The sequence below is a fragment of the Oncorhynchus clarkii genome, unplaced genomic scaffold (assembly GCF_045791955.1).
Source record: "Oncorhynchus clarkii lewisi isolate Uvic-CL-2024 unplaced genomic scaffold, UVic_Ocla_1.0 unplaced_contig_1042_pilon_pilon, whole genome shotgun sequence".
Lineage (NCBI taxonomy): Eukaryota > Metazoa > Chordata > Actinopteri > Salmoniformes > Salmonidae > Oncorhynchus > Oncorhynchus clarkii.
Genome location: NW_027258070.1, coordinates 70,085 through 93,496, shown reverse-complemented (window position 1 = coordinate 93,496; position 23,412 = coordinate 70,085). Strand labels below are relative to the sequence as shown.

Genomic DNA, 23,412 nt, shown 5'->3' with positions numbered 1-23,412 from the left:
AATAAGTAAGCAAGGTTAGTTTGTATTTCATCCAACAATCTGTGCCACAAATTATGGCTACAGTATATGCAATTTCATCCACTTTTTGAGATTGCCTTTCGCTTACGGCCACACCGGCCTGAGTACGCCTGATCTCGTCCGATCTCGGAAGCTAAGCAGGGTCGGGCCTGGTTAGTACTTGGATGGGAGACCGCCTGGGAATACCAGGTGCTGTAAGCTTTTTGTCACTGCCTTGTGGAATTTCAACTCTTTGTCCGTTTTTTCCCACAAGGCTGAAATATGTGCCCTCGCTTTGAAATAAGTAAGCAAGGTTAGTTTGTATTTCATCCAACAATCTGTGCTACAAATTATGGCTACAGTATATGCAATTTCTTCCACTTTTTGAGTGACACAAAGATGCTTATCTAAATGGTGAAAATGCAACAGCTGTTAATCAGGCTCACTTTGACTTTACATAGTGCACCAAGAGATAGTTTCTCGCTTACGGCCACACCGGCCTGAGTACGCCTGATCTCGTCCGATCTCGGAAGCTAAGCAGGGTCGGGCCTGGTTAGTACTTGGGTGGGAGACCGCCTGGGAATACCAGGTGCTGTAAGCTTTTTGTCACTGCCTTGTGGAATTTCAACTCTTTGTCCGTTTTTTCCCACAAGGCTGAAATATGTGCCCTCGCTTTGAAATAAGTAAGCAAGGTTAGTTTGTATTTCATCCAACAATCTGTGCCACAAATTATGGCTACAGTATATGCAATTTCATCCACTTTTTGAGATTGCCTTTCGCTTACGGCCAAACCGGCCTGAGTACGCCTGATCTCGTCCGATCTCGGAAGCTAAGCAGGGTCGGGCCTGGTTAGTACTTGGATGGGAGACCGCCTGGGAATACCAGGTGCTGTAAGCTTTTTGTCACTGCCTTGTGGAATTTCAACTCTTTGTCCGTTTTTTCCCACAAGGCTGAAATATGTGCCCTCGCTTTGAAATAAGTAAGCAAGGTTAGTTTGTATTTCATCCAACAATCTGTACCACAAATTATGGCTACAGTATATGCAATTTCATCCACTTTTTGAGATTGCCTTTCGCTTACGGCCACACCGGCCTGAGTACGCCTGATCTCGTCCGATCTCGGAAGCTAAGCAGGGTCGGGCCTGGTTAGTACTTGGATGGGAGACCGCCTGGGAATACCAGGTGCTGTAAGCTTTTTGTCACTGCCTTGTGGAATTTCAACTCTTTGTCCGTTTTTTCCCACAAGGCTGAAATATGTGCCCTCGCTTTGAAATAAGTAAGCAAGGTTAGTTTGTATTTCATCCAACAATCTGTACCACAAATTATGGCTACAGTATATGCAATTTCATCCACTTTTTGAGATTGCCTTTCGCTTACGGCCACACCGGCCTGAGTACGCCTGATCTCGTCCGATCTCGGAAGCTAAGCAGGGTCGGGCCTGGTTAGTACTTGGATGGGAGACCGCCTGGGAATACCAGGTGCTGTAAGCTTTTTGTCACTGCCTTGTGGAATTTCAACTCTTTGTCCGTTTTTTCCCACAAGGCTGAAATATGTGCCCTCGCTTTGAAATAAGTAAGCAAGGTTAGTTTGTATTTCATCCAACAATCTGTGCCACAAATTATGGCTACAGTATATGCAATTTCATCCACTTTTTGAGATTGCCTTTCGCTTACGGCCACACCGGCCTGAGTACGCCTGATCTCGTCCGATCTCGGAAGCTAAGCAGGGTCGGGCCTGGTTAGTACTTGGATGGGAGACCGCCTGGGAATACCAGGTGCTGTAAGCTTTTTGTCACTGCCTTGTGGAATTTCAACTCTTTGTCCGTTTTTTCCCACAAGGCTGAAATATGTGCCCTCGCTTTGAAATAAGTAAGCAAGGTTAGTTTGTATTTCATCCAACAATCTGTGCTACAAATTATGGCTACAGTATATGCAATTTCTTCCACTTTTTGAGTGACACAAAGATGCTTATCTAAATGGTGAAAATGCAACAGCTGTTAATCAGGCTCACTTTGACTTTACATAGTGCACCAAGAGATAGTTTCTCGCTTACGGCCACACCGGCCTGAGTACGCCTGATCTCGTCCGATCTCGGAAGCTAAGCAGGGTCGGGCCTGGTTAGTACTTGGGTGGGAGACCGCCTGGGAATACCAGGTGCTGTAAGCTTTTTGTCACTGCCTTGTGGAATTTCAACTCTTTGTCCGTTTTTTCCCACAAGGCTGAAATATGTGCCCTCGCTTTGAAATAAGTAAGCAAGGTTAGTTTGTATTTCATCCAACAATCTGTGCCACAAATTATGGCTACAGTATATGCAATTTCATCCACTTTTTGAGATTGCCTTTCGCTTACGGCCACACCGGCCTGAGTACGCCTGATCTCGTCCGATCTCGGAAGCTAAGCAGGGTCGGGCCTGGTTAGTACTTGGATGGGAGACCGCCTGGGAATACCAGGTGCTGTAAGCTTTTTGTCACTGCCTTGTGGAATTTCAACTCTTTGTCCGTTTTTTCCCACAAGGCTGAAATATGTGCCCTCGCTTTGAAATAAGTAAGCAAGGTTAGTTTGTATTTCATCCAACAATCTGTGCCACAAATTATGGCTACAGTATATGCAATTTCATCCACTTTTTGAGATTGCCTTTCGCTTACGGCCACACCGGCCTGAGTACGCCTGATCTCGTCCGATCTCGGAAGCTAAGCAGGGTCGGGCCTGGTTAGTACTTGGATGGGAGACCGCCTGGGAATACCAGGTGCTGTAAGCTTTTTGTCACTGCCTTGTGGAATTTCAACTCTTTGTCCGTTTTTTCCCACAAGGCTGAAATATGTGCCCTCGCTTTGAAATAAGTAAGCAAGGTTAGTTTGTATTTCATCCAACAATCTGTACCACAAATTATGGCTACAGTATATGCAATTTCATCCACTTTTTGAGATTGCCTTTCGCTTACGGCCACACCGGCCTGAGTACGCCTGATCTCGTCCGATCTCGGAAGCTAAGCAGGGTCGGGCCTGGTTAGTACTTGGATGGGAGACCGCCTGGGAATACCAGGTGCTGTAAGCTTTTTGTCACTGCCTTGTGGAATTTCAACTCTTTGTCCGTTTTTTCCCACAAGGCTGAAATATGTGCCCTCGCTTTGAAATAAGTAAGCAAGGTTAGTTTGTATTTCATCCAACAATCTGTGCCACAAATTATGGCTACAGTATATGCAATTTCATCCACTTTTTGAGATTGCCTTTCGCTTACGGCCACACCGGCCTGAGTACGCCTGATCTCGTCCGATCTCGGAAGCTAAGCAGGGTCGGGCCTGGTTAGTACTTGGATGGGAGACCGCCTGGGAATACCAGGTGCTGTAAGCTTTTTGTCACTGCCTTGTGGAATTTCAACTCTTTGTCCGTTTTTTCCCACAAGGCTGAAATATGTGCCCTCGCTTTGAAATAAGTAAGCAAGGTTAGTTTGTATTTCATCCAACAATCTGTGCTACAAATTATGGCTACAGTATATGCAATTTCTTCCACTTTTTGAGTGACACAAAGATGCTTATCTAAATGGTGAAAATGCAACAGCTGTTAATCAGGCTCACTTTGACTTTACATAGTGCACCAAGAGATAGTTTCTCGCTTACGGCCACACCGGCCTGAGTACGCCTGATCTCGTCCGATCTCGGAAGCTAAGCAGGGTCGGGCCTGGTTAGTACTTGGATGGGAGACCGCCTGGGAATACCAGGTGCTGTAAGCTTTTTGTCACTGCCTTGTGGAATTTCAACTCTTTGTCCGTTTTTTCCCACAAGGCTGAAATATGTGCCCTCGCTTTGAAATAAGTAAGCAAGGTTAGTTTGTATTTCATCCAACAATCTGTGCCACAAATTATGGCTACAGTATATGCAATTTCATCCACTTTTTGAGATTGCCTTTCGCTTACGGCCAAACCGGCCTGAGTACGCCTGATCTCGTCCGATCTCGGAAGCTAAGCAGGGTCGGGCCTGGTTAGTACTTGGATGGGAGACCGCCTGGGAATACCAGGTGCTGTAAGCTTTTTGTCACTGCCTTGTGGAATTTCAACTCTTTGTCCGTTTTTTCCCACAAGGCTGAAATATGTGCCCTCGCTTTGAAATAAGTAAGCAAGGTTAGTTTGTATTTCATCCAACAATCTGTGCCACAAATTATGGCTACAGTATATGCAATTTCATCCACTTTTTGAGATTGCCTTTCGCTTACGGCCACACCGGCCTGAGTACGCCTGATCTCGTCCGATCTCGGAAGCTAAGCAGGGTCGGGCCTGGTTAGTACTTGGATGGGAGACCGCCTGGGAATACCAGGTGCTGTAAGCTTTTTGTCACTGCCTTGTGGAATTTCAACTCTTTGTCCGTTTTTTCCCACAAGGCTGAAATATGTGCCCTCGCTTTGAAATAAGTAAGCAAGGTTAGTTTGTATTTCATCCAACAATCTGTACCACAAATTATGGCTACAGTATATGCAATTTCATCCACTTTTTGAGATTGCCTTTCGCTTACGGCCACACCGGCCTGAGTACGCCTGATCTCGTCCGATCTCGGAAGCTAAGCAGGGTCGGGCCTGGTTAGTACTTGGATGGGAGACCGCCTGGGAATACCAGGTGCTGTAAGCTTTTTGTCACTGCCTTGTGGAATTTCAACTCTTTGTCCGTTTTTTCCCACAAGGCTGAAATATGTGCCCTCGCTTTGAAATAAGTAAGCAAGGTTAGTTTGTATTTCATCCAACAATCTGTGCCACAAATTATGGCTACAGTATATGCAATTTCATCCACTTTTTGAGATTGCCTTTCGCTTACGGCCACACCGGCCTGAGTACGCCTGATCTCGTCCGATCTCGGAAGCTAAGCAGGGTCGGGCCTGGTTAGTACTTGGATGGGAGACCGCCTGGGAATACCAGGTGCTGTAAGCTTTTTGTCACTGCCTTGTGGAATTTCAACTCTTTGTCCGTTTTTTCCCACAAGGCTGAAATATGTGCCCTCGCTTTGAAATAAGTAAGCAAGGTTAGTTTGTATTTCATCCAACAATCTGTGCTACAAATTATGGCTACAGTATATGCAATTTCTTCCACTTTTTGAGTGACACAAAGATGCTTATCTAAATGGTGAAAATGCAACAGCTGTTAATCAGGCTCACTTTGACTTTACATAGTGCACCAAGAGATAGTTTCTCGCTTACGGCCACACCGGCCTGAGTACGCCTGATCTCGTCCGATCTCGGAAGCTAAGCAGGGTCGGGCCTGGTTAGTACTTGGGTGGGAGACCGCCTGGGAATACCAGGTGCTGTAAGCTTTTTGTCACTGCCTTGTGGAATTTCAACTCTTTGTCCGTTTTTTCCCACAAGGCTGAAATATGTGCCCTCGCTTTGAAATAAGTAAGCAAGGTTAGTTTGTATTTCATCCAACAATCTGTGCCACAAATTATGGCTACAGTATATGCAATTTCATCCACTTTTTGAGATTGCCTTTCGCTTACGGCCAAACCGGCCTGAGTACGCCTGATCTCGTCCGATCTCGGAAGCTAAGCAGGGTCGGGCCTGGTTAGTACTTGGATGGGAGACCGCCTGGGAATACCAGGTGCTGTAAGCTTTTTGTCACTGCCTTGTGGAATTTCAACTCTTTGTCCGTTTTTTCCCACAAGGCTGAAATATGTGCCCTCGCTTTGAAATAAGTAAGCAAGGTTAGTTTGTATTTCATCCAACAATCTGTGCCACAAATTATGGCTACAGTATATGCAATTTCATCCACTTTTTGAGATTGCCTTTCGCTTACGGCCACACCGGCCTGAGTACGCCTGATCTCGTCCGATCTCGGAAGCTAAGCAGGGTCGGGCCTGGTTAGTACTTGGATGGGAGACCGCCTGGGAATACCAGGTGCTGTAAGCTTTTTGTCACTGCCTTGTGGAATTTCAACTCTTTGTCCGTTTTTTCCCACAAGGCTGAAATATGTGCCCTCGCTTTGAAATAAGTAAGCAAGGTTAGTTTGTATTTCATCCAACAATCTGTACCACAAATTATGGCTACAGTATATGCAATTTCATCCACTTTTTGAGATTGCCTTTCGCTTACGGCCACACCGGCCTGAGTACGCCTGATCTCGTCCGATCTCGGAAGCTAAGCAGGGTCGGGCCTGGTTAGTACTTGGATGGGAGACCGCCTGGGAATACCAGGTGCTGTAAGCTTTTTGTCACTGCCTTGTGGAATTTCAACTCTTTGTCCGTTTTTTCCCACAAGGCTGAAATATGTGCCCTCGCTTTGAAATAAGTAAGCAAGGTTAGTTTGTATTTCATCCAACAATCTGTGCCACAAATTATGGCTACAGTATATGCAATTTCATCCACTTTTTGAGATTGCCTTTCGCTTACGGCCACACCGGCCTGAGTACGCCTGATCTCGTCCGATCTCGGAAGCTAAGCAGGGTCGGGCCTGGTTAGTACTTGGATGGGAGACCGCCTGGGAATACCAGGTGCTGTAAGCTTTTTGTCACTGCCTTGTGGAATTTCAACTCTTTGTCCGTTTTTTCCCACAAGGCTGAAATATGTGCCCTCGCTTTGAAATAAGTAAGCAAGGTTAGTTTGTATTTCATCCAACAATCTGTACCACAAATTATGGCTACAGTATATGCAATTTCATCCACTTTTTGAGATTGCCTTTCGCTTACGGCCACACCGGCCTGAGTACGCCTGATCTCGTCCGATCTCGGAAGCTAAGCAGGGTCGGGCCTGGTTAGTACTTGGATGGGAGACCGCCTGGGAATACCAGGTGCTGTAAGCTTTTTGTCACTGCCTTGTGGAATTTCAACTCTTTGTCCGTTTTTTCCCACAAGGCTGAAATATGTGCCCTCGCTTTGAAATAAGTAAGCAAGGTTAGTTTGTATTTCATCCAACAATCTGTACCACAAATTATGGCTACAGTATATGCAATTTCATCCACTTTTTGAGATTGCCTTTCGCTTACGGCCACACCGGCCTGAGTACGCCTGATCTCGTCCGATCTCGGAAGCTAAGCAGGGTCGGGCCTGGTTAGTACTTGGATGGGAGACCGCCTGGGAATACCAGGTGCTGTAAGCTTTTTGTCACTGCCTTGTGGAATTTCAACTCTTTGTCCGTTTTTTCCCACAAGGCTGAAATATGTGCCCTCGCTTTGAAATAAGTAAGCAAGGTTAGTTTGTATTTCATCCAACAATCTGTGCCACAAATTATGGCTACAGTATATGCAATTTCATCCACTTTTTGAGATTGCCTTTCGCTTACGGCCACACCGGCCTGAGTACGCCTGATCTCGTCCGATCTCGGAAGCTAAGCAGGGTCGGGCCTGGTTAGTACTTGGATGGGAGACCGCCTGGGAATACCAGGTGCTGTAAGCTTTTTGTCACTGCCTTGTGGAATTTCAACTCTTTGTCCGTTTTTTCCCACAAGGCTGAAATATGTGCCCTCGCTTTGAAATAAGTAAGCAAGGTTAGTTTGTATTTCATCCAACAATCTGTGCCACAAATTATGGCTACAGTATATGCAATTTCATCCACTTTTTGAGATTGCCTTTCGCTTACGGCCACACCGGCCTGAGTACGCCTGATCTCGTCCGATCTCGGAAGCTAAGCAGGGTCGGGCCTGGTTAGTACTTGGATGGGAGACCGCCTGGGAATACCAGGTGCTGTAAGCTTTTTGTCACTGCCTTGTGGAATTTCAACTCTTTGTCCGTTTTTTCCCACAAGGCTGAAATATGTGCCCTCGCTTTGAAATAAGTAAGCAAGGTTAGTTTGTATTTCATCCAACAATCTGTACCACAAATTATGGCTACAGTATATGCAATTTCATCCACTTTTTGAGATTGCCTTTCGCTTACGGCCACACCGGCCTGAGTACGCCTGATCTCGTCCGATCTCGGAAGCTAAGCAGGGTCGGGCCTGGTTAGTACTTGGATGGGAGACCGCCTGGGAATACCAGGTGCTGTAAGCTTTTTGTCACTGCCTTGTGGAATTTCAACTCTTTGTCCGTTTTTTCCCACAAGGCTGAAATATGTGCCCTCGCTTTGAAATAAGTAAGCAAGGTTAGTTTGTATTTCATCCAACAATCTGTACCACAAATTATGGCTACAGTATATGCAATTTCATCCACTTTTTGAGATTGCCTTTCGCTTACGGCCACACCGGCCTGAGTACGCCTGATCTCGTCCGATCTCGGAAGCTAAGCAGGGTCGGGCCTGGTTAGTACTTGGATGGGAGACCGCCTGGGAATACCAGGTGCTGTAAGCTTTTTGTCACTGCCTTGTGGAATTTCAACTCTTTGTCCGTTTTTTCCCACAAGGCTGAAATATGTGCCCTCGCTTTGAAATAAGTAAGCAAGGTTAGTTTGTATTTCATCCAACAATCTGTGCCACAAATTATGGCTACAGTATATGCAATTTCATCCACTTTTTGAGATTGCCTTTCGCTTACGGCCACACCGGCCTGAGTACGCCTGATCTCGTCCGATCTCGGAAGCTAAGCAGGGTCGGGCCTGGTTAGTACTTGGATGGGAGACCGCCTGGGAATACCAGGTGCTGTAAGCTTTTTGTCACTGCCTTGTGGAATTTCAACTCTTTGTCCGTTTTTTCCCACAAGGCTGAAATATGTGCCCTCGCTTTGAAATAAGTAAGCAAGGTTAGTTTGTATTTCATCCAACAATCTGTGCCACAAATTATGGCTACAGTATATGCAATTTCATCCACTTTTTGAGATTGCCTTTCGCTTACGGCCACACCGGCCTGAGTACGCCTGATCTCGTCCGATCTCGGAAGCTAAGCAGGGTCGGGCCTGGTTAGTACTTGGATGGGAGACCGCCTGGGAATACCAGGTGCTGTAAGCTTTTTGTCACTGCCTTGTGGAATTTCAACTCTTTGTCCGTTTTTTCCCACAAGGCTGAAATATGTGCCCTCGCTTTGAAATAAGTAAGCAAGGTTAGTTTGTATTTCATCCAACAATCTGTACCACAAATTATGGCTACAGTATATGCAATTTCATACTTTTTGAGATGCACTTTTTGAGATTGCCTTTCGCTTACGGCCACACCGGCCTGAGTACGCCTGATCTCGTCCGATCTCGGAAGCTAAGCAGGGTCGGGCCTGGTTAGTACTTGGATGGGAGACCGCCTGGGAATACCAGGTGCTGTAAGCTTTTTGTCACTGCCTTGTGGAATTTCAACTCTTTGTCCGTTTTTTCCCACAAGGCTGAAATATGTGCCCTCGCTTTGAAATAAGTAAGCAAGGTTAGTTTGTATTTCATCCAACAATCTGTACCACAAATTATGGCTACAGTATATGCAATTTCATCCACTTTTTGAGATTGCCTTTCGCTTACGGCCACACCGGCCTGAGTACGCCTGATCTCGTCCGATCTCGGAAGCTAAGCAGGGTCGGGCCTGGTTAGTACTTGGATGGGAGACCGCCTGGGAATACCAGGTGCTGTAAGCTTTTTGTCACTGCCTTGTGGAATTTCAACTCTTTGTCCGTTTTTTCCCACAAGGCTGAAATATGTGCCCTCGCTTTGAAATAAGTAAGCAAGGTTAGTTTGTATTTCATCCAACAATCTGTGCTACAAATTATGGCTACAGTATATGCAATTTCTTCCACTTTTTGAGTGACACAAAGATGCTTATCTAAATGGTGAAAATGCAACAGCTGTTAATCAGGCTCACTTTGACTTTACATAGTGCACCAAGAGATAGTTTCTCGCTTACGGCCACACCGGCCTGAGTACGCCTGATCTCGTCCGATCTCGGAAGCTAAGCAGGGTCGGGCCTGGTTAGTACTTGGATGGGAGACCGCCTGGGAATACCAGGTGCTGTAAGCTTTTTGTCACTGCCTTGTGGAATTTCAACTCTTTGTCCGTTTTTTCCCACAAGGCTGAAATATGTGCCCTCGCTTTGAAATAAGTAAGCAAGGTTAGTTTGTATTTCATCCAACAATCTGTACCACAAATTATGGCTACAGTATATGCAATTTCATCCACTTTTTGAGATTGCCTTTCGCTTACGGCCACACCGGCCTGAGTACGCCTGATCTCGTCCGATCTCGGAAGCTAAGCAGGGTCGGGCCTGGTTAGTACTTGGATGGGAGACCGCCTGGGAATACCAGGTGCTGTAAGCTTTTTGTCACTGCCTTGTGGAATTTCAACTCTTTGTCCGTTTTTTCCCACAAGGCTGAAATATGTGCCCTCGCTTTGAAATAAGTAAGCAAGGTTAGTTTGTATTTCATCCAACAATCTGTGCCACAAATTATGGCTACAGTATATGCAATTTCATCCACTTTTTGAGATTGCCTTTCGCTTACGGCCACACCGGCCTGAGTACGCCTGATCTCGTCCGATCTCGGAAGCTAAGCAGGGTCGGGCCTGGTTAGTACTTGGATGGGAGACCGCCTGGGAATACCAGGTGCTGTAAGCTTTTTGTCACTGCCTTGTGGAATTTCAACTCTTTGTCCGTTTTTTCCCACAAGGCTGAAATATGTGCCCTCGCTTTGAAATAAGTAAGCAAGGTTAGTTTGTATTTCATCCAACAATAGTTTGTATTTCATCCAACAATCTGTACCACAAATTATGGCTACAGTATATGCAATTTCATCCACTTTTTGAGATTGCCTTTCGCTTACGGCCACACCGGCCTGAGTACGCCTGATCTCGTCCGATCTCGGAAGCTAAGCAGGGTCGGGCCTGGTTAGTACTTGGATGGGAGACCGCCTGGGAATACCAGGTGCTGTAAGCTTTTTGTCACTGCCTTGTGGAATTTCAACTCTTTGTCCGTTTTTTCCCACAAGGCTGAAATATGTGCCCTCGCTTTGAAATAAGTAAGCAAGGTTAGTTTGTATTTCATCCAACAATCTGTGCCACAAATTATGGCTACAGTATATGCAATTTCATCCACTTTTTGAGATTGCCTTTCGCTTACGGCCACACCGGCCTGAGTACGCCTGATCTCGTCCGATCTCGGAAGCTAAGCAGGGTCGGGCCTGGTTAGTACTTGGATGGGAGACCGCCTGGGAATACCAGGTGCTGTAAGCTTTTTGTCACTGCCTTGTGGAATTTCAACTCTTTGTCCGTTTTTTCCCACAAGGCTGAAATATGTGCCCTCGCTTTGAAATAAGTAAGCAAGGTTAGTTTGTATTTCATCCAACAATCTGTGCCACAAATTATGGCTACAGTATATGCAATTTCATCCACTTTTTGAGATTGCCTTTCGCTTACGGCCACACCGGCCTGAGTACGCCTGATCTCGTCCGATCTCGGAAGCTAAGCAGGGTCGGGCCTGGTTAGTACTTGGATGGGAGACCGCCTGGGAATACCAGGTGCTGTAAGCTTTTTGTCACTGCCTTGTGGAATTTCAACTCTTTGTCCGTTTTTTCCCACAAGGCTGAAATATGTGCCCTCGCTTTGAAATAAGTAAGCAAGGTTAGTTTGTATTTCATCCAACAATCTGTACCACAAATTATGGCTACAGTATATGCAATTTCATCCACTTTTTGAGATTGCCTTTCGCTTACGGCCACACCGGCCTGAGTACGCCTGATCTCGTCCGATCTCGGAAGCTAAGCAGGGTCGGGCCTGGTTAGTACTTGGATGGGAGACCGCCTGGGAATACCAGGTGCTGTAAGCTTTTTGTCACTGCCTTGTGGAATTTCAACTCTTTGTCCGTTTTTTCCCACAAGGCTGAAATATGTGCCCTCGCTTTGAAATAAGTAAGCAAGGTTAGTTTGTATTTCATCCAACAATCTGTACCACAAATTATGGCTACAGTATATGCAATTTCATCCACTTTTTGAGATTGCCTTTCGCTTACGGCCACACCGGCCTGAGTACGCCTGATCTCGTCCGATCTCGGAAGCTAAGCAGGGTCGGGCCTGGTTAGTACTTGGATGGGAGACCGCCTGGGAATACCAGGTGCTGTAAGCTTTTTGTCACTGCCTTGTGGAATTTCAACTCTTTGTCCGTTTTTTCCCACAAGGCTGAAATATGTGCCCTCGCTTTGAAATAAGTAAGCAAGGTTAGTTTGTATTTCATCCAACAATCTGTGCTACAAATTATGGCTACAGTATATGCAATTTCTTCCACTTTTTGAGTGACACAAAGATGCTTATCTAAATGGTGAAAATGCAACAGCTGTTAATCAGGCTCACTTTGACTTTACATAGTGCACCAAGAGATAGTTTCTCGCTTACGGCCACACCGGCCTGAGTACGCCTGATCTCGTCCGATCTCGGAAGCTAAGCAGGGTCGGGCCTGGTTAGTACTTGGATGGGAGACCGCCTGGGAATACCAGGTGCTGTAAGCTTTTTGTCACTGCCTTGTGGAATTTCAACTCTTTGTCCGTTTTTTCCCACAAGGCTGAAATATGTGCCCTCGCTTTGAAATAAGTAAGCAAGGTTAGTTTGTATTTCATCCAACAATCTGTGCCACAAATTATGGCTACAGTATATGCAATTTCATCCACTTTTTGAGATTGCCTTTCGCTTACGGCCACACCGGCCTGAGTACGCCTGATCTCGTCCGATCTCGGAAGCTAAGCAGGGTCGGGCCTGGTTAGTACTTGGATGGGAGACCGCCTGGGAATACCAGGTGCTGTAAGCTTTTTGTCACTGCCTTGTGGAATTTCAACTCTTTGTCCGTTTTTTCCCACAAGGCTGAAATATGTGCCCTCGCTTTGAAATAAGTAAGCAAGGTTAGTTTGTATTTCATCCAACAATCTGTGCCACAAATTATGGCTACAGTATATGCAATTTCATCCACTTTTTGAGATTGCCTTTCGCTTACGGCCACACCGGCCTGAGTACGCCTGATCTCGTCCGATCTCGGAAGCTAAGCAGGGTCGGGCCTGGTTAGTACTTGGATGGGAGACCGCCTGGGAATACCAGGTGCTGTAAGCTTTTTGTCACTGCCTTGTGGAATTTCAACTCTTTGTCCGTTTTTTCCCACAAGGCTGAAATATGTGCCCTCGCTTTGAAATAAGTAAGCAAGGTTAGTTTGTATTTCATCCAACAATCTGTACCACAAATTATGGCTACAGTATATGCAATTTCATCCACTTTTTGAGATTGCCTTTCGCTTACGGCCACACCGGCCTGAGTACGCCTGATCTCGTCCGATCTCGGAAGCTAAGCAGGGTCGGGCCTGGTTAGTACTTGGATGGGAGACCGCCTGGGAATACCAGGTGCTGTAAGCTTTTTGTCACTGCCTTGTGGAATTTCAACTCTTTGTCCGTTTTTTCCCACAAGGCTGAAATATGTGCCCTCGCTTTGAAATAAGTAAGCAAGGTTAGTTTGTATTTCATCCAACAATCTGTACCACAAATTATGGCTACAGTATATGCAATTTCATCCACTTTTTGAGATTGCCTTTCGCTTACGGCCACACCGGCCTGAGTACGCCTGATCTCGTCCGATCTCGGAAGCTAAGCAGGGTCGGGCCTGGTTAGTACTTGGATGGGAGACCGCCTGGGAATACCAGGTGCTGTAAGCTTTTTGTCACTGCCTTGTGGAATTTCAACTCTTTGTCCGTTTTTTCCCACAAGGCTGAAATATGTGCCCTCGCTTTGAAATAAGTAAGCAAGGTTAGTTTGTATTTCATCCAACAATCTGTGCCACAAATTATGGCTACAGTATATGCAATTTCATCCACTTTTTGAGATTGCCTTTCGCTTACGGCCACACCGGCCTGAGTACGCCTGATCTCGTCCGATCTCGGAAGCTAAGCAGGGTCGGGCCTGGTTAGTACTTGGATGGGAGACCGCCTGGGAATACCAGGTGCTGTAAGCTTTTTGTCACTGCCTTGTGGAATTTCAACTCTTTGTCCGTTTTTTCCCACAAGGCTGAAATATGTGCCCTCGCTTTGAAATAAGTAAGCAAGGTTAGTTTGTATTTCATCCAACAATCTGTGCCACAAATTATGGCTACAGTATATGCAATTTCATCCACTTTTTGAGATTGCCTTTCGCTTACGGCCACACCGGCCTGAGTACGCCTGATCTCGTCCGATCTCGGAAGCTAAGCAGGGTCGGGCCTGGTTAGTACTTGGATGGGAGACCGCCTGGGAATACCAGGTGCTGTAAGCTTTTTGTCACTGCCTTGTGGAATTTCAACTCTTTGTCCGTTTTTTCCCACAAGGCTGAAATATGTGCCCTCGCTTTGAAATAAGTAAGCAAGGTTAGTTTGTATTTCATCCAACAATCTGTACCACAAATTATGGCTACAGTATATGCAATTTCATCCACTTTTTGAGATTGCCTTTCGCTTACGGCCACACCGGCCTGAGTACGCCTGATCTCGTCCGATCTCGGAAGCTAAGCAGGGTCGGGCCTGGTTAGTACTTGGATGGGAGACCGCCTGGGAATACCAGGTGCTGTAAGCTTTTTGTCACTGCCTTGTGGAATTTCAACTCTTTGTCCGTTTTTTCCCACAAGGCTGAAATATGTGCCCTCGCTTTGAAATAAGTAAGCAAGGTTAGTTTGTATTTCATCCAACAATCTGTACCACAAATTATGGCTACAGTATATGCAATTTCATCCACTTTTTGAGATTGCCTTTCGCTTACGGCCACACCGGCCTGAGTACGCCTGATCTCGTCCGATCTCGGAAGCTAAGCAGGGTCGGGCCTGGTTAGTACTTGGATGGGAGACCGCCTGGGAATACCAGGTGCTGTAAGCTTTTTGTCACTGCCTTGTGGAATTTCAACTCTTTGTCCGTTTTTTCCCACAAGGCTGAAATATGTGCCCTCGCTTTGAAATAAGTAAGCAAGGTTAGTTTGTATTTCATCCAACAATCTGTGCCACAAATTATGGCTACAGTATATGCAATTTCATCCACTTTTTGAGATTGCCTTTCGCTTACGGCCACACCGGCCTGAGTACGCCTGATCTCGTCCGATCTCGGAAGCTAAGCAGGGTCGGGCCTGGTTAGTACTTGGATGGGAGACCGCCTGGGAATACCAGGTGCTGTAAGCTTTTTGTCACTGCCTTGTGGAATTTCAACTCTTTGTCCGTTTTTTCCCACAAGGCTGAAATATGTGCCCTCGCTTTGAAATAAGTAAGCAAGGTTAGTTTGTATTTCATCCAACAATCTGTACCACAAATTATGGCTACAGTATATGCAATTTCATCCACTTTTTGAGATTGCCTTTCGCTTACGGCCACACCGGCCTGAGTACGCCTGATCTCGTCCGATCTCGGAAGCTAAGCAGGGTCGGGCCTGGTTAGTACTTGGATGGGAGACCGCCTGGGAATACCAGGTGCTGTAAGCTTTTTGTCACTGCCTTGTGGAATTTCAACTCTTTGTCCGTTTTTTCCCACAAGGCTGAAATATGTGCCCTCGCTTTGAAATAAGTAAGCAAGGTTAGTTTGTATTTCATCCAACAATCTGTACCACAAATTATGGCTACAGTATATGCAATTTCATCCACTTTTTGAGATTGCCTTTCGCTTACGGCCACACCGGCCTGAGTACGCCTGATCTCGTCCGATCTCGGAAGCTAAGCAGGGTCGGGCCTGGTTAGTACTTGGATGGGAGACCGCCTGGGAATACCAGGTGCTGTAAGCTTTTTGTCACTGCCTTGTGGAATTTCAACTCTTTGTCCGTTTTTTCCCACAAGGCTGAAATATGTGCCCTCGCTTTGAAATAAGTAAGCAAGGTTAGTTTGTATTTCATCCAACAATCTGTGCCACAAATTATGGCTACAGTATATGCAATTTCATCCACTTTTTGAGATTGCCTTTCGCTTACGGCCACACCGGCCTGAGTACGCCTGATCTCGTCCGATCTCGGAAGCTAAGCAGGGTCGGGCCTGGTTAGTACTTGGATGGGAGACCGCCTGGGAATACCAGGTGCTGTAAGCTTTTTGTCACTGCCTTGTGGAATTTCAACTCTTTGTCCGTTTTTTCCCACAAGGCTGAAATATGTGCCCTCGCTTTGAAATAAGTAAGCAAGGTTAGTTTGTATTTCATCCAACAATCTGTGCTACAAATTATGGCTACAGTATATGCAATTTCTTCCACTTTTTGAGTGACACAAAGATGCTTATCTAAATGGTGAAAATGCAACAGCTGTTAATCAGGCTCACTTTGACTTTACATAGTGCACCAAGAGATAGTTTCTCGCTTACGGCCACACCGGCCTGAGTACGCCTGATCTCGTCCGATCTCGGAAGCTAAGCAGGGTCGGGCCTGGTTAGTACTTGGATGGGAGACCGCCTGGGAATACCAGGTGCTGTAAGCTTTTTGTCACTGCCTTGTGGAATTTCAACTCTTTGTCCGTTTTTTCCCACAAGGCTGAAATATGTGCCCTCGCTTTGAAATAAGTAAGCAAGGTTAGTTTGTATTTCATCCAACAATCTGTGCCACAAATTATGGCTACAGTATATGCAATTTCATCCACTTTTTGAGATTGCCTTTCGCTTACGGCCACACCGGCCTGAGTACGCCTGATCTCGTCCGATCTCGGAAGCTAAGCAGGGTCGGGCCTGGTTAGTACTTGGATGGGAGACCGCCTGGGAATACCAGGTGCTGTAAGCTTTTTGTCACTGCCTTGTGGAATTTCAACTCTTTGTCCGTTTTTTCCCACAAGGCTGAAATATGTGCCCTCGCTTTGAAATAAGTAAGCAAGGTTAGTTTGTATTTCATCCAACAATCTGTGCCACAAATTATGGCTACAGTATATGCAATTTCATCCACTTTTTGAGATTGCCTTTCGCTTACGGCCACACCGGCCTGAGTACGCCTGATCTCGTCCGATCTCGGAAGCTAAGCAGGGTCGGGCCTGGTTAGTACTTGGATGGGAGACCGCCTGGGAATACCAGGTGCTGTAAGCTTTTTGTCACTGCCTTGTGGAATTTCAACTCTTTGTCCGTTTTTTCCCACAAGGCTGAAATATGTGCCCTCGCTTTGAAATAAGTAAGCAAGGTTAGTTTGTATTTCATCCAACAATCTGTACCACAAATTATGGCTACAGTATATGCAATTTCATCCACTTTTTGAGATTGCCTTTCGCTTACGGCCAGGCCACACCGGCCTGAGTACGCCTGATCTCGTCCGATCTCGGAAGCTAAGCAGGGTCGGGCCTGGTTAGTACTTGGATGGGAGACCGCCTGGGAATACCAGGTGCTGTAAGCTTTTTGTCACTGCCTTGTGGAATTTCAACTCTTTGTCCGTTTTTTCCCACAAGGCTGAAATATGTGCCCTCGCTTTGAAATAAGTAAGCAAGGTTAGTTTGTATTTCATCCAACAATCTGTACCACAAATTATGGCTACAGTATATGCAATTTCATCCACTTTTTGAGATTGCCTTTCGCTTACGGCCACACCGGCCTGAGTACGCCTGATCTCGTCCGATCTCGGAAGCTAAGCAGGGTCGGGCCTGGTTAGTACTTGGATGGGAGACCGCCTGGGAATACCAGGTGCTGTAAGCTTTTTGTCACTGCCTTGTGGAATTTCAACTCTTTGTCCGTTTTTTCCCACAAGGCTGAAATATGTGCCCTCGCTTTGAAATAAGTAAGCAAGGTTAGTTTGTATTTCATCCAACAATCTGTGCCACAAATTATGGCTACAGTATATGCAATTTCATCCACTTTTTGAGATTGCCTTTCGCTTACGGCCACACCGGCCTGAGTACGCCTGATCTCGTCCGATCTCGGAAGCTAAGCAGGGTCGGGCCTGGTTAGTACTTGGATGGGAGACCGCCTGGGAATACCAGGTGCTGTAAGCTTTTTGTCACTGCCTTGTGGAATTTCAACTCTTTGTCCGTTTTTTCCCACAAGGCTGAAATATGTGCCCTCGCTTTGAAATAAGTAAGCAAGGTTAGTTTGTATTTCATCCAACAATCTGTGCTACAAATTATGGCTACAGTATATGCAATTTCTTCCACTTTTTGAGTGACACAAAGATGCTTATCTAAATGGTGAAAATGCAACAGCTGTTAATCAGGCTCACTTTGACTTTACATAGTGCACCAAGAGATAGTTTCTCGCTTACGGCCACACCGGCCTGAGTACGCCTGATCTCGTCCGATCTCGGAAGCTAAGCAGGGTCGGGCCTGGTTAGTACTTGGATGGGAGACCGCCTGGGAATACCAGGTGCTGTAAGCTTTTTGTCACTGCCTTGTGGAATTTCAACTCTTTGTCCGTTTTTTCCCACAAGGCTGAAATATGTGCCCTCGCTTTGAAATAAGTAAGCAAGGTTAGTTTGTATTTCATCCAACAATCTGTGCCACAAATTATGGCTACAGTATATGCAATTTCATCCACTTTTTGAGATTGCCTTTCGCTTACGGCCACACCGGCCTGAGTACGCCTGATCTCGTCCGATCTCGGAAGCTAAGCAGGGTCGGGCCTGGTTAGTACTTGGATGGGAGACCGCCTGGGAATACCAGGTGCTGTAAGCTTTTTGTCACTGCCTTGTGGAATTTCAACTCTTTGTCCGTTTTTTCCCACAAGGCTGAAATATGTGCCCTCGCTTTGAAATAAGTAAGCAAGGTTAGTTTGTATTTCATCCAACAATCTGTGCCACAAATTATGGCTACAGTATATGCAATTTCATCCACTTTTTGAGATTGCCTTTCGCTTACGGCCACACCGGCCTGAGTACGCCTGATCTCGTCCGATCTCGGAAGCTAAGCAGGGTCGGGCCTGGTTAGTACTTGGATGGGAGACCGCCTGGGAATACCAGGTGCTGTAAGCTTTTTGTCACTGCCTTGTGGAATTTCAACTCTTTGTCCGTTTTTTCCCACAAGGCTGAAATATGTGCCCTCGCTTTGAAATAAGTAAGCAAGGTTAGTTTGTATTTCATCCAACAATCTGTACCACAAATTATGGCTACAGTATATGCAATTTCATCCACTTTTTGAGATTGCCTTTCGCTTACGGCCACACCGGCCTGAGTACGCCTGATCTCGTCCGATCTCGGAAGCTAAGCAGGGTCGGGCCTGGTTAGTACTTGGATGGGAGACCGCCTGGGAATACCAGGTGCTGTAAGCTTTTTGTCACTGCCTTGTGGAATTTCAACTCTTTGTCCGTTTTTTCCCACAAGGCTGAAATATGTGCCCTCGCTTTGAAATAAGTAAGCAAGGTTAGTTTGTATTTCATCCAACAATCTGTACCACAAATTATGGCTACAGTATATGCAATTTCATCCACTTTTTGAGATTGCCTTTCGCTTACGGCCACACCGGCCTGAGTACGCCTGATCTCGTCCGATCTCGGAAGCTAAGCAGGGTCGGGCCTGGTTAGTACTTGGATGGGAGACCGCCTGGGAATACCAGGTGCTGTAAGCTTTTTGTCACTGCCTTGTGGAATTTCAACTCTTTGTCCGTTTTTTCCCACAAGGCTGAAATATGTGCCCTCGCTTTGAAATAAGTAAGCAAGGTTAGTTTGTATTTCATCCAACAATCTGTGCTACAAATTATGGCTACAGTATATGCAATTTCTTCCACTTTTTGAGTGACACAAAGATGCTTATCTAAATGGTGAAAATGCAACAGCTGTTAATCAGGCTCACTTTGACTTTACATAGTGCACCAAGAGATTGCCTTTCTCGCTTACGGCCACACCGGCCTGAGTACGCCTGATCTCGTCCGATCTCGGAAGCTAAGCAGGGTCGGGCCTGGTTAGTACTTGGATGGGAGACCGCCTGGGAATACCAGGTGCTGTAAGCTTTTTGTCACTGCCTTGTGGAATTTCAACTCTTTGTCCGTTTTTTCCCACAAGGCTGAAATATGTGCCCTCGCTTTGAAATAAGTAAGCAAGGTTAGTTTGTATTTCATCCAACAATCTGTGCCACAAATTATGGCTACAGTATATGCAATTTCATCCACTTTTTGAGATTGCCTTTCGCTTACGGCCACACCGGCCTGAGTACGCCTGATCTCGTCCGATCTCGGAAGCTAAGCAGGGTCGGGCCTGGTTAGTACTTGGATGGGAGACCGCCTGGGAATACCAGGTGCTGTAAGCTTTTTGTCACTGCCTTGTGGAATTTCAACTCTTTGTCCGTTTTTTCCCACAAGGCTGAAATATGTGCCCTCGCTTTGAAATAAGTAAGCAAGGTTAGTTTGTATTTCATCCAACAATCTGTGCCACAAATTATGGCTACAGTATATGCAATTTCATCCACTTTTTGAGATTGCCTTTCGCTTACGGCCACACCGGCCTGAGTACGCCTGATCTCGTCCGATCTCGGAAGCTAAGCAGGGTCGGGCCTGGTTAGTACTTGGATGGGAGACCGCCTGGGAATACCAGGTGCTGTAAGCTTTTTGTCACTGCCTTGTGGAATTTCAACTCTTTGTCCGTTTTTTCCCACAAGGCTGAAATATGTGCCCTCGCTTTGAAATAAGTAAGCAAGGTTAGTTTGTATTTCATCCAACAATCTGTACCACAAATTATGGCTACAGTATATGCAATTTCATCCACTTTTTGAGATTGCCTTTCGCTTACGGCCACACCGGCCTGAGTACGCCTGATCTCGTCCGATCTCGGAAGCTAAGCAGGGTCGGGCCTGGTTAGTACTTGGATGGGAGACCGCCTGGGAATACCAGGTGCTGTAAGCTTTTTGTCACTGCCTTGTGGAATTTCAACTCTTTGTCCGTTTTTTCCCACAAGGCTGAAATATGTGCCCTCGCTTTGAAATAAGTAAGCAAGGTTAGTTTGTATTTCATCCAACAATCTGTGCTACAAATTATGGCTACAGTATATGCAATTTCTTCCACTTTTTGAGTGACACAAAGATGCTTATCTAAATGGTGAAAATGCAACAGCTGTTAATCAGGCTCACTTTGACTTTACATAGTGCACCAAGAGATAGTTTCTCGCTTACGGCCACACCGGCCTGAGTACGCCTGATCTCGTCCGATCTCGGAAGCTAAGCAGGGTCGGGCCTGGTTAGTACTTGGATGGGAGACCGCCTGGGAATACCAGGTGCTGTAAGCTTTTTGTCACTGCCTTGTGGAATTTCAACTCTTTGTCCGTTTTTTCCCACAAGGCTGAAATATGTGCCCTCGCTTTGAAATAAGTAAGCAAGGTTAGTTTGTATTTCATCCAACAATCTGTGCCACAAATTATGGCTACAGTATATGCAATTTCATCCACTTTTTGAGATTGCCTTTCGCTTACGGCCACACCGGCCTGAGTACGCCTGATCTCGTCCGATCTCGGAAGCTAAGCAGGGTCGGGCCTGGTTAGTACTTGGATGGGAGACCGCCTGGGAATACCAGGTGCTGTAAGCTTTTTGTCACTGCCTTGTGGAATTTCAACTCTTTGTCCGTTTTTTCCCACAAGGCTGAAATATGTGCCCTCGCTTTGAAATAAGTAAGCAAGGTTAGTTTGTATTTCATCCAACAATCTGTGCCACAAATTATGGCTACAGTATATGCAATTTCATCCACTTTTTGAGATTGCCTTTCGCTTACGGCCACACCGGCCTGAGTACGCCTGATCTCGTCCGATCTCGGAAGCTAAGCAGGGTCGGGCCTGGTTAGTACTTGGATGGGAGACCGCCTGGGAATACCAGGTGCTGTAAGCTTTTTGTCACTGCCTTGTGGAATTTCAACTCTTTGTCCGTTTTTTCCCACAAGGCTGAAATATGTGCCCTCGCTTTGAAATAAGTAAGCAAGGTTAGTTTGTATTTCATCCAACAATCTGTACCACAAATTATGGCTACAGTATATGCAATTTCATCCACTTTTTGAGATTGCCTTTCGCTTACGGCCACACCGGCCTGAGTACGCCTGATCTCGTCCGATCTCGGAAGCTAAGCAGGGTCGGGCCTGGTTAGTACTTGGATGGGAGACCGCCTGGGAATACCAGGTGCTGTAAGCTTTTTGTCACTGCCTTGTGGAATTTCAACTCTTTGTCCGTTTTTTCCCACAAGGCTGAAATATGTGCCCTCGCTTTGAAATAAGTAAGCAAGGTTAGTTTGTATTTCATCCAACAATCTGTGCTACAAATTATGGCTACAGTATATGCAATTTCTTCCACTTTTTGAGTGACACAAAGATGCTTATCTAAATGGTGAAAATGCAACAGCTGTTAATCAGGCTCACTTTGACTTTACATAGTGCACCAAGAGATAGTTTCTCGCTTACGGCCACACCGGCCTGAGTACGCCTGATCTCGTCCGATCTCGGAAGCTAAGCAGGGTCGGGCCTGGTTAGTACTTGGATGGGAGACCGCCTGGGAATACCAGGTGCTGTAAGCTTTTTGTCACTGCCTTGTGGAATTTCAACTCTTTGTCCGTTTTTTCCCACAAGGCTGAAATATGTGCCCTCGCTTTGAAATAAGTAAGCAAGGTTAGTTTGTATTTCATCCAACAATCTGTGCCACAAATTATGGCTACAGTATATGCAATTTCATCCACTTTTTGAGATTGCCTTTCGCTTACGGCCACACCGGCCTGAGTACGCCTGATCTCGTCCGATCTCGGAAGCTAAGCAGGGTCGGGCCTGGTTAGTACTTGGATGGGAGACCGCCTGGGAATACCAGGTGCTGTAAGCTTTTTGTCACTGCCTTGTGGAATTTCAACTCTTTGTCCGTTTTTTCCCACAAGGCTGAAATATGTGCCCTCGCTTTGAAATAAGTAAGCAAGGTTAGTTTGTATTTCATCCAACAATCTGTGCCACAAATTATGGCTACAGTATATGCAATTTCATCCACTTTTTGAGATTGCCTTTCGCTTACGGCCACACCGGCCTGAGTACGCCTGATCTCGTCCGATCTCGGAAGCTAAGCAGGGTCGGGCCTGGTTAGTACTTGGATGGGAGACCGCCTGGGAATACCAGGTGCTGTAAGCTTTTTGTCACTGCCTTGTGGAATTTCAACTCTTTGTCCGTTTTTTCCCACAAGGCTGAAATATGTGCCCTCGCTTTGAAATAAGTAAGCAAGGTTAGTTTGTATTTCATCCAACAATCTGTACCACAAATTATGGCTACAGTATATGCAATTTCATCCACTTTTTGAGATTGCCTTTCGCTTACGGCCACACCGGCCTGAGTACGCCTGATCTCGTCCGATCTCGGAAGCTAAGCAGGGTCGGGCCTGGTTAGTACTTGGATGGGAGACCGCCTGGGAATACCAGGTGCTGTAAGCTTTTTGTCACTGCCTTGTGGAATTTCAACTCTTTGTCCGTTTTTTCCCACAAGGCTGAAATATGTGCCCTCGCTTTGAAATAAGTAAGCAAGGTTAGTTTGTATTTCATCCAACAATCTGTACCACAAATTATGGCTACAGTATATGCAATTTCATCCACTTTTTGAGATTGCCTTTCGCTTACGGCCACACCGGCCTGAGTACGCCTGATCTCGTCCGATCTCGGAAGCTAAGCAGGGTCGGGCCTGGTTAGTACTTGGATGGGAGACCGCCTGGGAATACCAGGTGCTGTAAGCTTTTTGTCACTGCCTTGTGGAATTTCAACTCTTTGTCCGT

General features: G+C 46.1%; 75 non-coding genes and 1 pseudogene across 75 annotated transcripts; all 76 read left to right on the top strand.

The window, feature by feature from the left end:
* Positions 1 to 100: 100 nt before the first annotated feature.
* LOC139394903 (5S ribosomal RNA) lies at positions 101 to 219 on the top strand. Its single transcript, XR_011630022.1, has one exon. It is a non-coding gene; the product is annotated as a 5S ribosomal RNA (ribosomal RNA).
* Positions 220 to 479: 260 nt separating this feature from the next.
* Positions 480 to 598, top strand: LOC139395150 (5S ribosomal RNA). The gene has a single exon (XR_011630259.1). It is a non-coding gene; the product is annotated as a 5S ribosomal RNA (ribosomal RNA).
* A 177-nt stretch (positions 599 to 775) lies between these two features.
* On the top strand, positions 776 to 894 carry LOC139395145 (5S ribosomal RNA). The gene has a single exon (XR_011630254.1). It is a non-coding gene; the product is annotated as a 5S ribosomal RNA (ribosomal RNA).
* A 177-nt stretch (positions 895 to 1,071) lies between these two features.
* LOC139394901 (5S ribosomal RNA) lies at positions 1,072 to 1,190 on the top strand. The gene has a single exon (XR_011630021.1). It is a non-coding gene; the product is annotated as a 5S ribosomal RNA (ribosomal RNA).
* A 177-nt stretch (positions 1,191 to 1,367) lies between these two features.
* Positions 1,368 to 1,486, top strand: LOC139394900 (5S ribosomal RNA). Its single transcript, XR_011630020.1, has one exon. It is a non-coding gene; the product is annotated as a 5S ribosomal RNA (ribosomal RNA).
* Positions 1,487 to 1,663: 177 nt separating this feature from the next.
* LOC139394899 (5S ribosomal RNA) lies at positions 1,664 to 1,782 on the top strand. Its single transcript, XR_011630019.1, has one exon. It is a non-coding gene; the product is annotated as a 5S ribosomal RNA (ribosomal RNA).
* A 260-nt stretch (positions 1,783 to 2,042) lies between these two features.
* LOC139395149 (5S ribosomal RNA) lies at positions 2,043 to 2,161 on the top strand. Its single transcript, XR_011630258.1, has one exon. It is a non-coding gene; the product is annotated as a 5S ribosomal RNA (ribosomal RNA).
* Positions 2,162 to 2,338: 177 nt separating this feature from the next.
* On the top strand, positions 2,339 to 2,457 carry LOC139394897 (5S ribosomal RNA). The gene has a single exon (XR_011630017.1). It is a non-coding gene; the product is annotated as a 5S ribosomal RNA (ribosomal RNA).
* A 177-nt stretch (positions 2,458 to 2,634) lies between these two features.
* LOC139394896 (5S ribosomal RNA) lies at positions 2,635 to 2,753 on the top strand. Its single transcript, XR_011630016.1, has one exon. It is a non-coding gene; the product is annotated as a 5S ribosomal RNA (ribosomal RNA).
* A 177-nt stretch (positions 2,754 to 2,930) lies between these two features.
* LOC139394895 (5S ribosomal RNA) lies at positions 2,931 to 3,049 on the top strand. Its single transcript, XR_011630015.1, has one exon. It is a non-coding gene; the product is annotated as a 5S ribosomal RNA (ribosomal RNA).
* Positions 3,050 to 3,226: 177 nt separating this feature from the next.
* LOC139394894 (5S ribosomal RNA) lies at positions 3,227 to 3,345 on the top strand. Its single transcript, XR_011630014.1, has one exon. It is a non-coding gene; the product is annotated as a 5S ribosomal RNA (ribosomal RNA).
* A 260-nt stretch (positions 3,346 to 3,605) lies between these two features.
* LOC139394893 (5S ribosomal RNA) lies at positions 3,606 to 3,724 on the top strand. The gene has a single exon (XR_011630013.1). It is a non-coding gene; the product is annotated as a 5S ribosomal RNA (ribosomal RNA).
* Positions 3,725 to 3,901: 177 nt separating this feature from the next.
* On the top strand, positions 3,902 to 4,020 carry LOC139395144 (5S ribosomal RNA). Its single transcript, XR_011630253.1, has one exon. It is a non-coding gene; the product is annotated as a 5S ribosomal RNA (ribosomal RNA).
* A 177-nt stretch (positions 4,021 to 4,197) lies between these two features.
* On the top strand, positions 4,198 to 4,316 carry LOC139394892 (5S ribosomal RNA). The gene has a single exon (XR_011630012.1). It is a non-coding gene; the product is annotated as a 5S ribosomal RNA (ribosomal RNA).
* Positions 4,317 to 4,493: 177 nt separating this feature from the next.
* On the top strand, positions 4,494 to 4,612 carry LOC139394891 (5S ribosomal RNA). Its single transcript, XR_011630011.1, has one exon. It is a non-coding gene; the product is annotated as a 5S ribosomal RNA (ribosomal RNA).
* A 177-nt stretch (positions 4,613 to 4,789) lies between these two features.
* LOC139394890 (5S ribosomal RNA) lies at positions 4,790 to 4,908 on the top strand. The gene has a single exon (XR_011630010.1). It is a non-coding gene; the product is annotated as a 5S ribosomal RNA (ribosomal RNA).
* Positions 4,909 to 5,168: 260 nt separating this feature from the next.
* Positions 5,169 to 5,287, top strand: LOC139395148 (5S ribosomal RNA). The gene has a single exon (XR_011630257.1). It is a non-coding gene; the product is annotated as a 5S ribosomal RNA (ribosomal RNA).
* Positions 5,288 to 5,464: 177 nt separating this feature from the next.
* LOC139395143 (5S ribosomal RNA) lies at positions 5,465 to 5,583 on the top strand. Its single transcript, XR_011630252.1, has one exon. It is a non-coding gene; the product is annotated as a 5S ribosomal RNA (ribosomal RNA).
* Positions 5,584 to 5,760: 177 nt separating this feature from the next.
* LOC139394889 (5S ribosomal RNA) lies at positions 5,761 to 5,879 on the top strand. The gene has a single exon (XR_011630009.1). It is a non-coding gene; the product is annotated as a 5S ribosomal RNA (ribosomal RNA).
* Positions 5,880 to 6,056: 177 nt separating this feature from the next.
* LOC139394888 (5S ribosomal RNA) lies at positions 6,057 to 6,175 on the top strand. The gene has a single exon (XR_011630008.1). It is a non-coding gene; the product is annotated as a 5S ribosomal RNA (ribosomal RNA).
* Positions 6,176 to 6,352: 177 nt separating this feature from the next.
* On the top strand, positions 6,353 to 6,471 carry LOC139394885 (5S ribosomal RNA). Its single transcript, XR_011630006.1, has one exon. It is a non-coding gene; the product is annotated as a 5S ribosomal RNA (ribosomal RNA).
* A 177-nt stretch (positions 6,472 to 6,648) lies between these two features.
* Positions 6,649 to 6,767, top strand: LOC139394884 (5S ribosomal RNA). Its single transcript, XR_011630005.1, has one exon. It is a non-coding gene; the product is annotated as a 5S ribosomal RNA (ribosomal RNA).
* A 177-nt stretch (positions 6,768 to 6,944) lies between these two features.
* LOC139394883 (5S ribosomal RNA) lies at positions 6,945 to 7,063 on the top strand. The gene has a single exon (XR_011630004.1). It is a non-coding gene; the product is annotated as a 5S ribosomal RNA (ribosomal RNA).
* Positions 7,064 to 7,240: 177 nt separating this feature from the next.
* On the top strand, positions 7,241 to 7,359 carry LOC139394882 (5S ribosomal RNA). The gene has a single exon (XR_011630003.1). It is a non-coding gene; the product is annotated as a 5S ribosomal RNA (ribosomal RNA).
* Positions 7,360 to 7,536: 177 nt separating this feature from the next.
* LOC139394881 (5S ribosomal RNA) lies at positions 7,537 to 7,655 on the top strand. Its single transcript, XR_011630002.1, has one exon. It is a non-coding gene; the product is annotated as a 5S ribosomal RNA (ribosomal RNA).
* Positions 7,656 to 7,832: 177 nt separating this feature from the next.
* Positions 7,833 to 7,951, top strand: LOC139394880 (5S ribosomal RNA). Its single transcript, XR_011630001.1, has one exon. It is a non-coding gene; the product is annotated as a 5S ribosomal RNA (ribosomal RNA).
* Positions 7,952 to 8,128: 177 nt separating this feature from the next.
* On the top strand, positions 8,129 to 8,247 carry LOC139394879 (5S ribosomal RNA). Its single transcript, XR_011630000.1, has one exon. It is a non-coding gene; the product is annotated as a 5S ribosomal RNA (ribosomal RNA).
* A 177-nt stretch (positions 8,248 to 8,424) lies between these two features.
* LOC139394878 (5S ribosomal RNA) lies at positions 8,425 to 8,543 on the top strand. Its single transcript, XR_011629999.1, has one exon. It is a non-coding gene; the product is annotated as a 5S ribosomal RNA (ribosomal RNA).
* A 177-nt stretch (positions 8,544 to 8,720) lies between these two features.
* Positions 8,721 to 8,839, top strand: LOC139394877 (5S ribosomal RNA). Its single transcript, XR_011629998.1, has one exon. It is a non-coding gene; the product is annotated as a 5S ribosomal RNA (ribosomal RNA).
* Positions 8,840 to 9,028: 189 nt separating this feature from the next.
* On the top strand, positions 9,029 to 9,147 carry LOC139394876 (5S ribosomal RNA). The gene has a single exon (XR_011629997.1). It is a non-coding gene; the product is annotated as a 5S ribosomal RNA (ribosomal RNA).
* Positions 9,148 to 9,324: 177 nt separating this feature from the next.
* Positions 9,325 to 9,443, top strand: LOC139394874 (5S ribosomal RNA). The gene has a single exon (XR_011629995.1). It is a non-coding gene; the product is annotated as a 5S ribosomal RNA (ribosomal RNA).
* A 260-nt stretch (positions 9,444 to 9,703) lies between these two features.
* On the top strand, positions 9,704 to 9,822 carry LOC139394873 (5S ribosomal RNA). The gene has a single exon (XR_011629994.1). It is a non-coding gene; the product is annotated as a 5S ribosomal RNA (ribosomal RNA).
* Positions 9,823 to 9,999: 177 nt separating this feature from the next.
* LOC139394872 (5S ribosomal RNA) lies at positions 10,000 to 10,118 on the top strand. The gene has a single exon (XR_011629993.1). It is a non-coding gene; the product is annotated as a 5S ribosomal RNA (ribosomal RNA).
* Positions 10,119 to 10,295: 177 nt separating this feature from the next.
* On the top strand, positions 10,296 to 10,414 carry LOC139394871 (5S ribosomal RNA). Its single transcript, XR_011629992.1, has one exon. It is a non-coding gene; the product is annotated as a 5S ribosomal RNA (ribosomal RNA).
* Positions 10,415 to 10,613: 199 nt separating this feature from the next.
* LOC139394869 (5S ribosomal RNA) lies at positions 10,614 to 10,732 on the top strand. Its single transcript, XR_011629991.1, has one exon. It is a non-coding gene; the product is annotated as a 5S ribosomal RNA (ribosomal RNA).
* Positions 10,733 to 10,909: 177 nt separating this feature from the next.
* Positions 10,910 to 11,028, top strand: LOC139394868 (5S ribosomal RNA). The gene has a single exon (XR_011629990.1). It is a non-coding gene; the product is annotated as a 5S ribosomal RNA (ribosomal RNA).
* A 177-nt stretch (positions 11,029 to 11,205) lies between these two features.
* LOC139394867 (5S ribosomal RNA) lies at positions 11,206 to 11,324 on the top strand. The gene has a single exon (XR_011629989.1). It is a non-coding gene; the product is annotated as a 5S ribosomal RNA (ribosomal RNA).
* Positions 11,325 to 11,501: 177 nt separating this feature from the next.
* On the top strand, positions 11,502 to 11,620 carry LOC139394866 (5S ribosomal RNA). The gene has a single exon (XR_011629988.1). It is a non-coding gene; the product is annotated as a 5S ribosomal RNA (ribosomal RNA).
* A 177-nt stretch (positions 11,621 to 11,797) lies between these two features.
* Positions 11,798 to 11,916, top strand: LOC139394865 (5S ribosomal RNA). The gene has a single exon (XR_011629987.1). It is a non-coding gene; the product is annotated as a 5S ribosomal RNA (ribosomal RNA).
* Positions 11,917 to 12,176: 260 nt separating this feature from the next.
* LOC139394864 (5S ribosomal RNA) lies at positions 12,177 to 12,295 on the top strand. The gene has a single exon (XR_011629986.1). It is a non-coding gene; the product is annotated as a 5S ribosomal RNA (ribosomal RNA).
* Positions 12,296 to 12,472: 177 nt separating this feature from the next.
* Positions 12,473 to 12,591, top strand: LOC139394862 (5S ribosomal RNA). Its single transcript, XR_011629984.1, has one exon. It is a non-coding gene; the product is annotated as a 5S ribosomal RNA (ribosomal RNA).
* Positions 12,592 to 12,768: 177 nt separating this feature from the next.
* LOC139394861 (5S ribosomal RNA) lies at positions 12,769 to 12,887 on the top strand. Its single transcript, XR_011629983.1, has one exon. It is a non-coding gene; the product is annotated as a 5S ribosomal RNA (ribosomal RNA).
* Positions 12,888 to 13,064: 177 nt separating this feature from the next.
* Positions 13,065 to 13,183, top strand: LOC139394860 (5S ribosomal RNA). The gene has a single exon (XR_011629982.1). It is a non-coding gene; the product is annotated as a 5S ribosomal RNA (ribosomal RNA).
* A 177-nt stretch (positions 13,184 to 13,360) lies between these two features.
* LOC139394859 (5S ribosomal RNA) lies at positions 13,361 to 13,479 on the top strand. The gene has a single exon (XR_011629981.1). It is a non-coding gene; the product is annotated as a 5S ribosomal RNA (ribosomal RNA).
* Positions 13,480 to 13,656: 177 nt separating this feature from the next.
* Positions 13,657 to 13,775, top strand: LOC139394858 (5S ribosomal RNA). Its single transcript, XR_011629980.1, has one exon. It is a non-coding gene; the product is annotated as a 5S ribosomal RNA (ribosomal RNA).
* A 177-nt stretch (positions 13,776 to 13,952) lies between these two features.
* Positions 13,953 to 14,071, top strand: LOC139394857 (5S ribosomal RNA). The gene has a single exon (XR_011629979.1). It is a non-coding gene; the product is annotated as a 5S ribosomal RNA (ribosomal RNA).
* A 177-nt stretch (positions 14,072 to 14,248) lies between these two features.
* LOC139394856 (5S ribosomal RNA) lies at positions 14,249 to 14,367 on the top strand. The gene has a single exon (XR_011629978.1). It is a non-coding gene; the product is annotated as a 5S ribosomal RNA (ribosomal RNA).
* A 177-nt stretch (positions 14,368 to 14,544) lies between these two features.
* LOC139394855 (5S ribosomal RNA) lies at positions 14,545 to 14,663 on the top strand. Its single transcript, XR_011629977.1, has one exon. It is a non-coding gene; the product is annotated as a 5S ribosomal RNA (ribosomal RNA).
* A 177-nt stretch (positions 14,664 to 14,840) lies between these two features.
* LOC139394854 (5S ribosomal RNA) lies at positions 14,841 to 14,959 on the top strand. The gene has a single exon (XR_011629976.1). It is a non-coding gene; the product is annotated as a 5S ribosomal RNA (ribosomal RNA).
* Positions 14,960 to 15,136: 177 nt separating this feature from the next.
* Positions 15,137 to 15,255, top strand: LOC139394853 (5S ribosomal RNA). Its single transcript, XR_011629975.1, has one exon. It is a non-coding gene; the product is annotated as a 5S ribosomal RNA (ribosomal RNA).
* A 177-nt stretch (positions 15,256 to 15,432) lies between these two features.
* On the top strand, positions 15,433 to 15,551 carry LOC139394851 (5S ribosomal RNA). The gene has a single exon (XR_011629973.1). It is a non-coding gene; the product is annotated as a 5S ribosomal RNA (ribosomal RNA).
* Positions 15,552 to 15,728: 177 nt separating this feature from the next.
* Positions 15,729 to 15,847, top strand: LOC139394850 (5S ribosomal RNA). Its single transcript, XR_011629972.1, has one exon. It is a non-coding gene; the product is annotated as a 5S ribosomal RNA (ribosomal RNA).
* Positions 15,848 to 16,107: 260 nt separating this feature from the next.
* Positions 16,108 to 16,226, top strand: LOC139394849 (5S ribosomal RNA). Its single transcript, XR_011629971.1, has one exon. It is a non-coding gene; the product is annotated as a 5S ribosomal RNA (ribosomal RNA).
* Positions 16,227 to 16,403: 177 nt separating this feature from the next.
* On the top strand, positions 16,404 to 16,522 carry LOC139394848 (5S ribosomal RNA). The gene has a single exon (XR_011629970.1). It is a non-coding gene; the product is annotated as a 5S ribosomal RNA (ribosomal RNA).
* Positions 16,523 to 16,699: 177 nt separating this feature from the next.
* LOC139394847 (5S ribosomal RNA) lies at positions 16,700 to 16,818 on the top strand. Its single transcript, XR_011629969.1, has one exon. It is a non-coding gene; the product is annotated as a 5S ribosomal RNA (ribosomal RNA).
* A 177-nt stretch (positions 16,819 to 16,995) lies between these two features.
* LOC139395208 (5S ribosomal RNA) lies at positions 16,996 to 17,119 on the top strand (annotated as a pseudogene).
* A 177-nt stretch (positions 17,120 to 17,296) lies between these two features.
* Positions 17,297 to 17,415, top strand: LOC139394846 (5S ribosomal RNA). The gene has a single exon (XR_011629968.1). It is a non-coding gene; the product is annotated as a 5S ribosomal RNA (ribosomal RNA).
* Positions 17,416 to 17,592: 177 nt separating this feature from the next.
* On the top strand, positions 17,593 to 17,711 carry LOC139394845 (5S ribosomal RNA). Its single transcript, XR_011629967.1, has one exon. It is a non-coding gene; the product is annotated as a 5S ribosomal RNA (ribosomal RNA).
* A 260-nt stretch (positions 17,712 to 17,971) lies between these two features.
* On the top strand, positions 17,972 to 18,090 carry LOC139394844 (5S ribosomal RNA). The gene has a single exon (XR_011629966.1). It is a non-coding gene; the product is annotated as a 5S ribosomal RNA (ribosomal RNA).
* Positions 18,091 to 18,267: 177 nt separating this feature from the next.
* Positions 18,268 to 18,386, top strand: LOC139394843 (5S ribosomal RNA). The gene has a single exon (XR_011629965.1). It is a non-coding gene; the product is annotated as a 5S ribosomal RNA (ribosomal RNA).
* A 177-nt stretch (positions 18,387 to 18,563) lies between these two features.
* On the top strand, positions 18,564 to 18,682 carry LOC139394842 (5S ribosomal RNA). The gene has a single exon (XR_011629964.1). It is a non-coding gene; the product is annotated as a 5S ribosomal RNA (ribosomal RNA).
* Positions 18,683 to 18,859: 177 nt separating this feature from the next.
* On the top strand, positions 18,860 to 18,978 carry LOC139394840 (5S ribosomal RNA). The gene has a single exon (XR_011629962.1). It is a non-coding gene; the product is annotated as a 5S ribosomal RNA (ribosomal RNA).
* Positions 18,979 to 19,155: 177 nt separating this feature from the next.
* LOC139394838 (5S ribosomal RNA) lies at positions 19,156 to 19,274 on the top strand. The gene has a single exon (XR_011629961.1). It is a non-coding gene; the product is annotated as a 5S ribosomal RNA (ribosomal RNA).
* A 262-nt stretch (positions 19,275 to 19,536) lies between these two features.
* On the top strand, positions 19,537 to 19,655 carry LOC139394837 (5S ribosomal RNA). The gene has a single exon (XR_011629960.1). It is a non-coding gene; the product is annotated as a 5S ribosomal RNA (ribosomal RNA).
* A 177-nt stretch (positions 19,656 to 19,832) lies between these two features.
* On the top strand, positions 19,833 to 19,951 carry LOC139394836 (5S ribosomal RNA). The gene has a single exon (XR_011629959.1). It is a non-coding gene; the product is annotated as a 5S ribosomal RNA (ribosomal RNA).
* Positions 19,952 to 20,128: 177 nt separating this feature from the next.
* LOC139394835 (5S ribosomal RNA) lies at positions 20,129 to 20,247 on the top strand. The gene has a single exon (XR_011629958.1). It is a non-coding gene; the product is annotated as a 5S ribosomal RNA (ribosomal RNA).
* A 177-nt stretch (positions 20,248 to 20,424) lies between these two features.
* LOC139394832 (5S ribosomal RNA) lies at positions 20,425 to 20,543 on the top strand. Its single transcript, XR_011629956.1, has one exon. It is a non-coding gene; the product is annotated as a 5S ribosomal RNA (ribosomal RNA).
* A 260-nt stretch (positions 20,544 to 20,803) lies between these two features.
* On the top strand, positions 20,804 to 20,922 carry LOC139394831 (5S ribosomal RNA). Its single transcript, XR_011629955.1, has one exon. It is a non-coding gene; the product is annotated as a 5S ribosomal RNA (ribosomal RNA).
* A 177-nt stretch (positions 20,923 to 21,099) lies between these two features.
* Positions 21,100 to 21,218, top strand: LOC139394830 (5S ribosomal RNA). Its single transcript, XR_011629954.1, has one exon. It is a non-coding gene; the product is annotated as a 5S ribosomal RNA (ribosomal RNA).
* Positions 21,219 to 21,395: 177 nt separating this feature from the next.
* Positions 21,396 to 21,514, top strand: LOC139394829 (5S ribosomal RNA). Its single transcript, XR_011629953.1, has one exon. It is a non-coding gene; the product is annotated as a 5S ribosomal RNA (ribosomal RNA).
* Positions 21,515 to 21,691: 177 nt separating this feature from the next.
* On the top strand, positions 21,692 to 21,810 carry LOC139394828 (5S ribosomal RNA). Its single transcript, XR_011629952.1, has one exon. It is a non-coding gene; the product is annotated as a 5S ribosomal RNA (ribosomal RNA).
* Positions 21,811 to 22,070: 260 nt separating this feature from the next.
* On the top strand, positions 22,071 to 22,189 carry LOC139394826 (5S ribosomal RNA). Its single transcript, XR_011629950.1, has one exon. It is a non-coding gene; the product is annotated as a 5S ribosomal RNA (ribosomal RNA).
* Positions 22,190 to 22,366: 177 nt separating this feature from the next.
* On the top strand, positions 22,367 to 22,485 carry LOC139394825 (5S ribosomal RNA). Its single transcript, XR_011629949.1, has one exon. It is a non-coding gene; the product is annotated as a 5S ribosomal RNA (ribosomal RNA).
* A 177-nt stretch (positions 22,486 to 22,662) lies between these two features.
* On the top strand, positions 22,663 to 22,781 carry LOC139394824 (5S ribosomal RNA). The gene has a single exon (XR_011629948.1). It is a non-coding gene; the product is annotated as a 5S ribosomal RNA (ribosomal RNA).
* Positions 22,782 to 22,958: 177 nt separating this feature from the next.
* LOC139394823 (5S ribosomal RNA) lies at positions 22,959 to 23,077 on the top strand. Its single transcript, XR_011629947.1, has one exon. It is a non-coding gene; the product is annotated as a 5S ribosomal RNA (ribosomal RNA).
* Positions 23,078 to 23,254: 177 nt separating this feature from the next.
* On the top strand, positions 23,255 to 23,373 carry LOC139394822 (5S ribosomal RNA). The gene has a single exon (XR_011629946.1). It is a non-coding gene; the product is annotated as a 5S ribosomal RNA (ribosomal RNA).
* Positions 23,374 to 23,412: the final 39 nt, after the last annotated feature.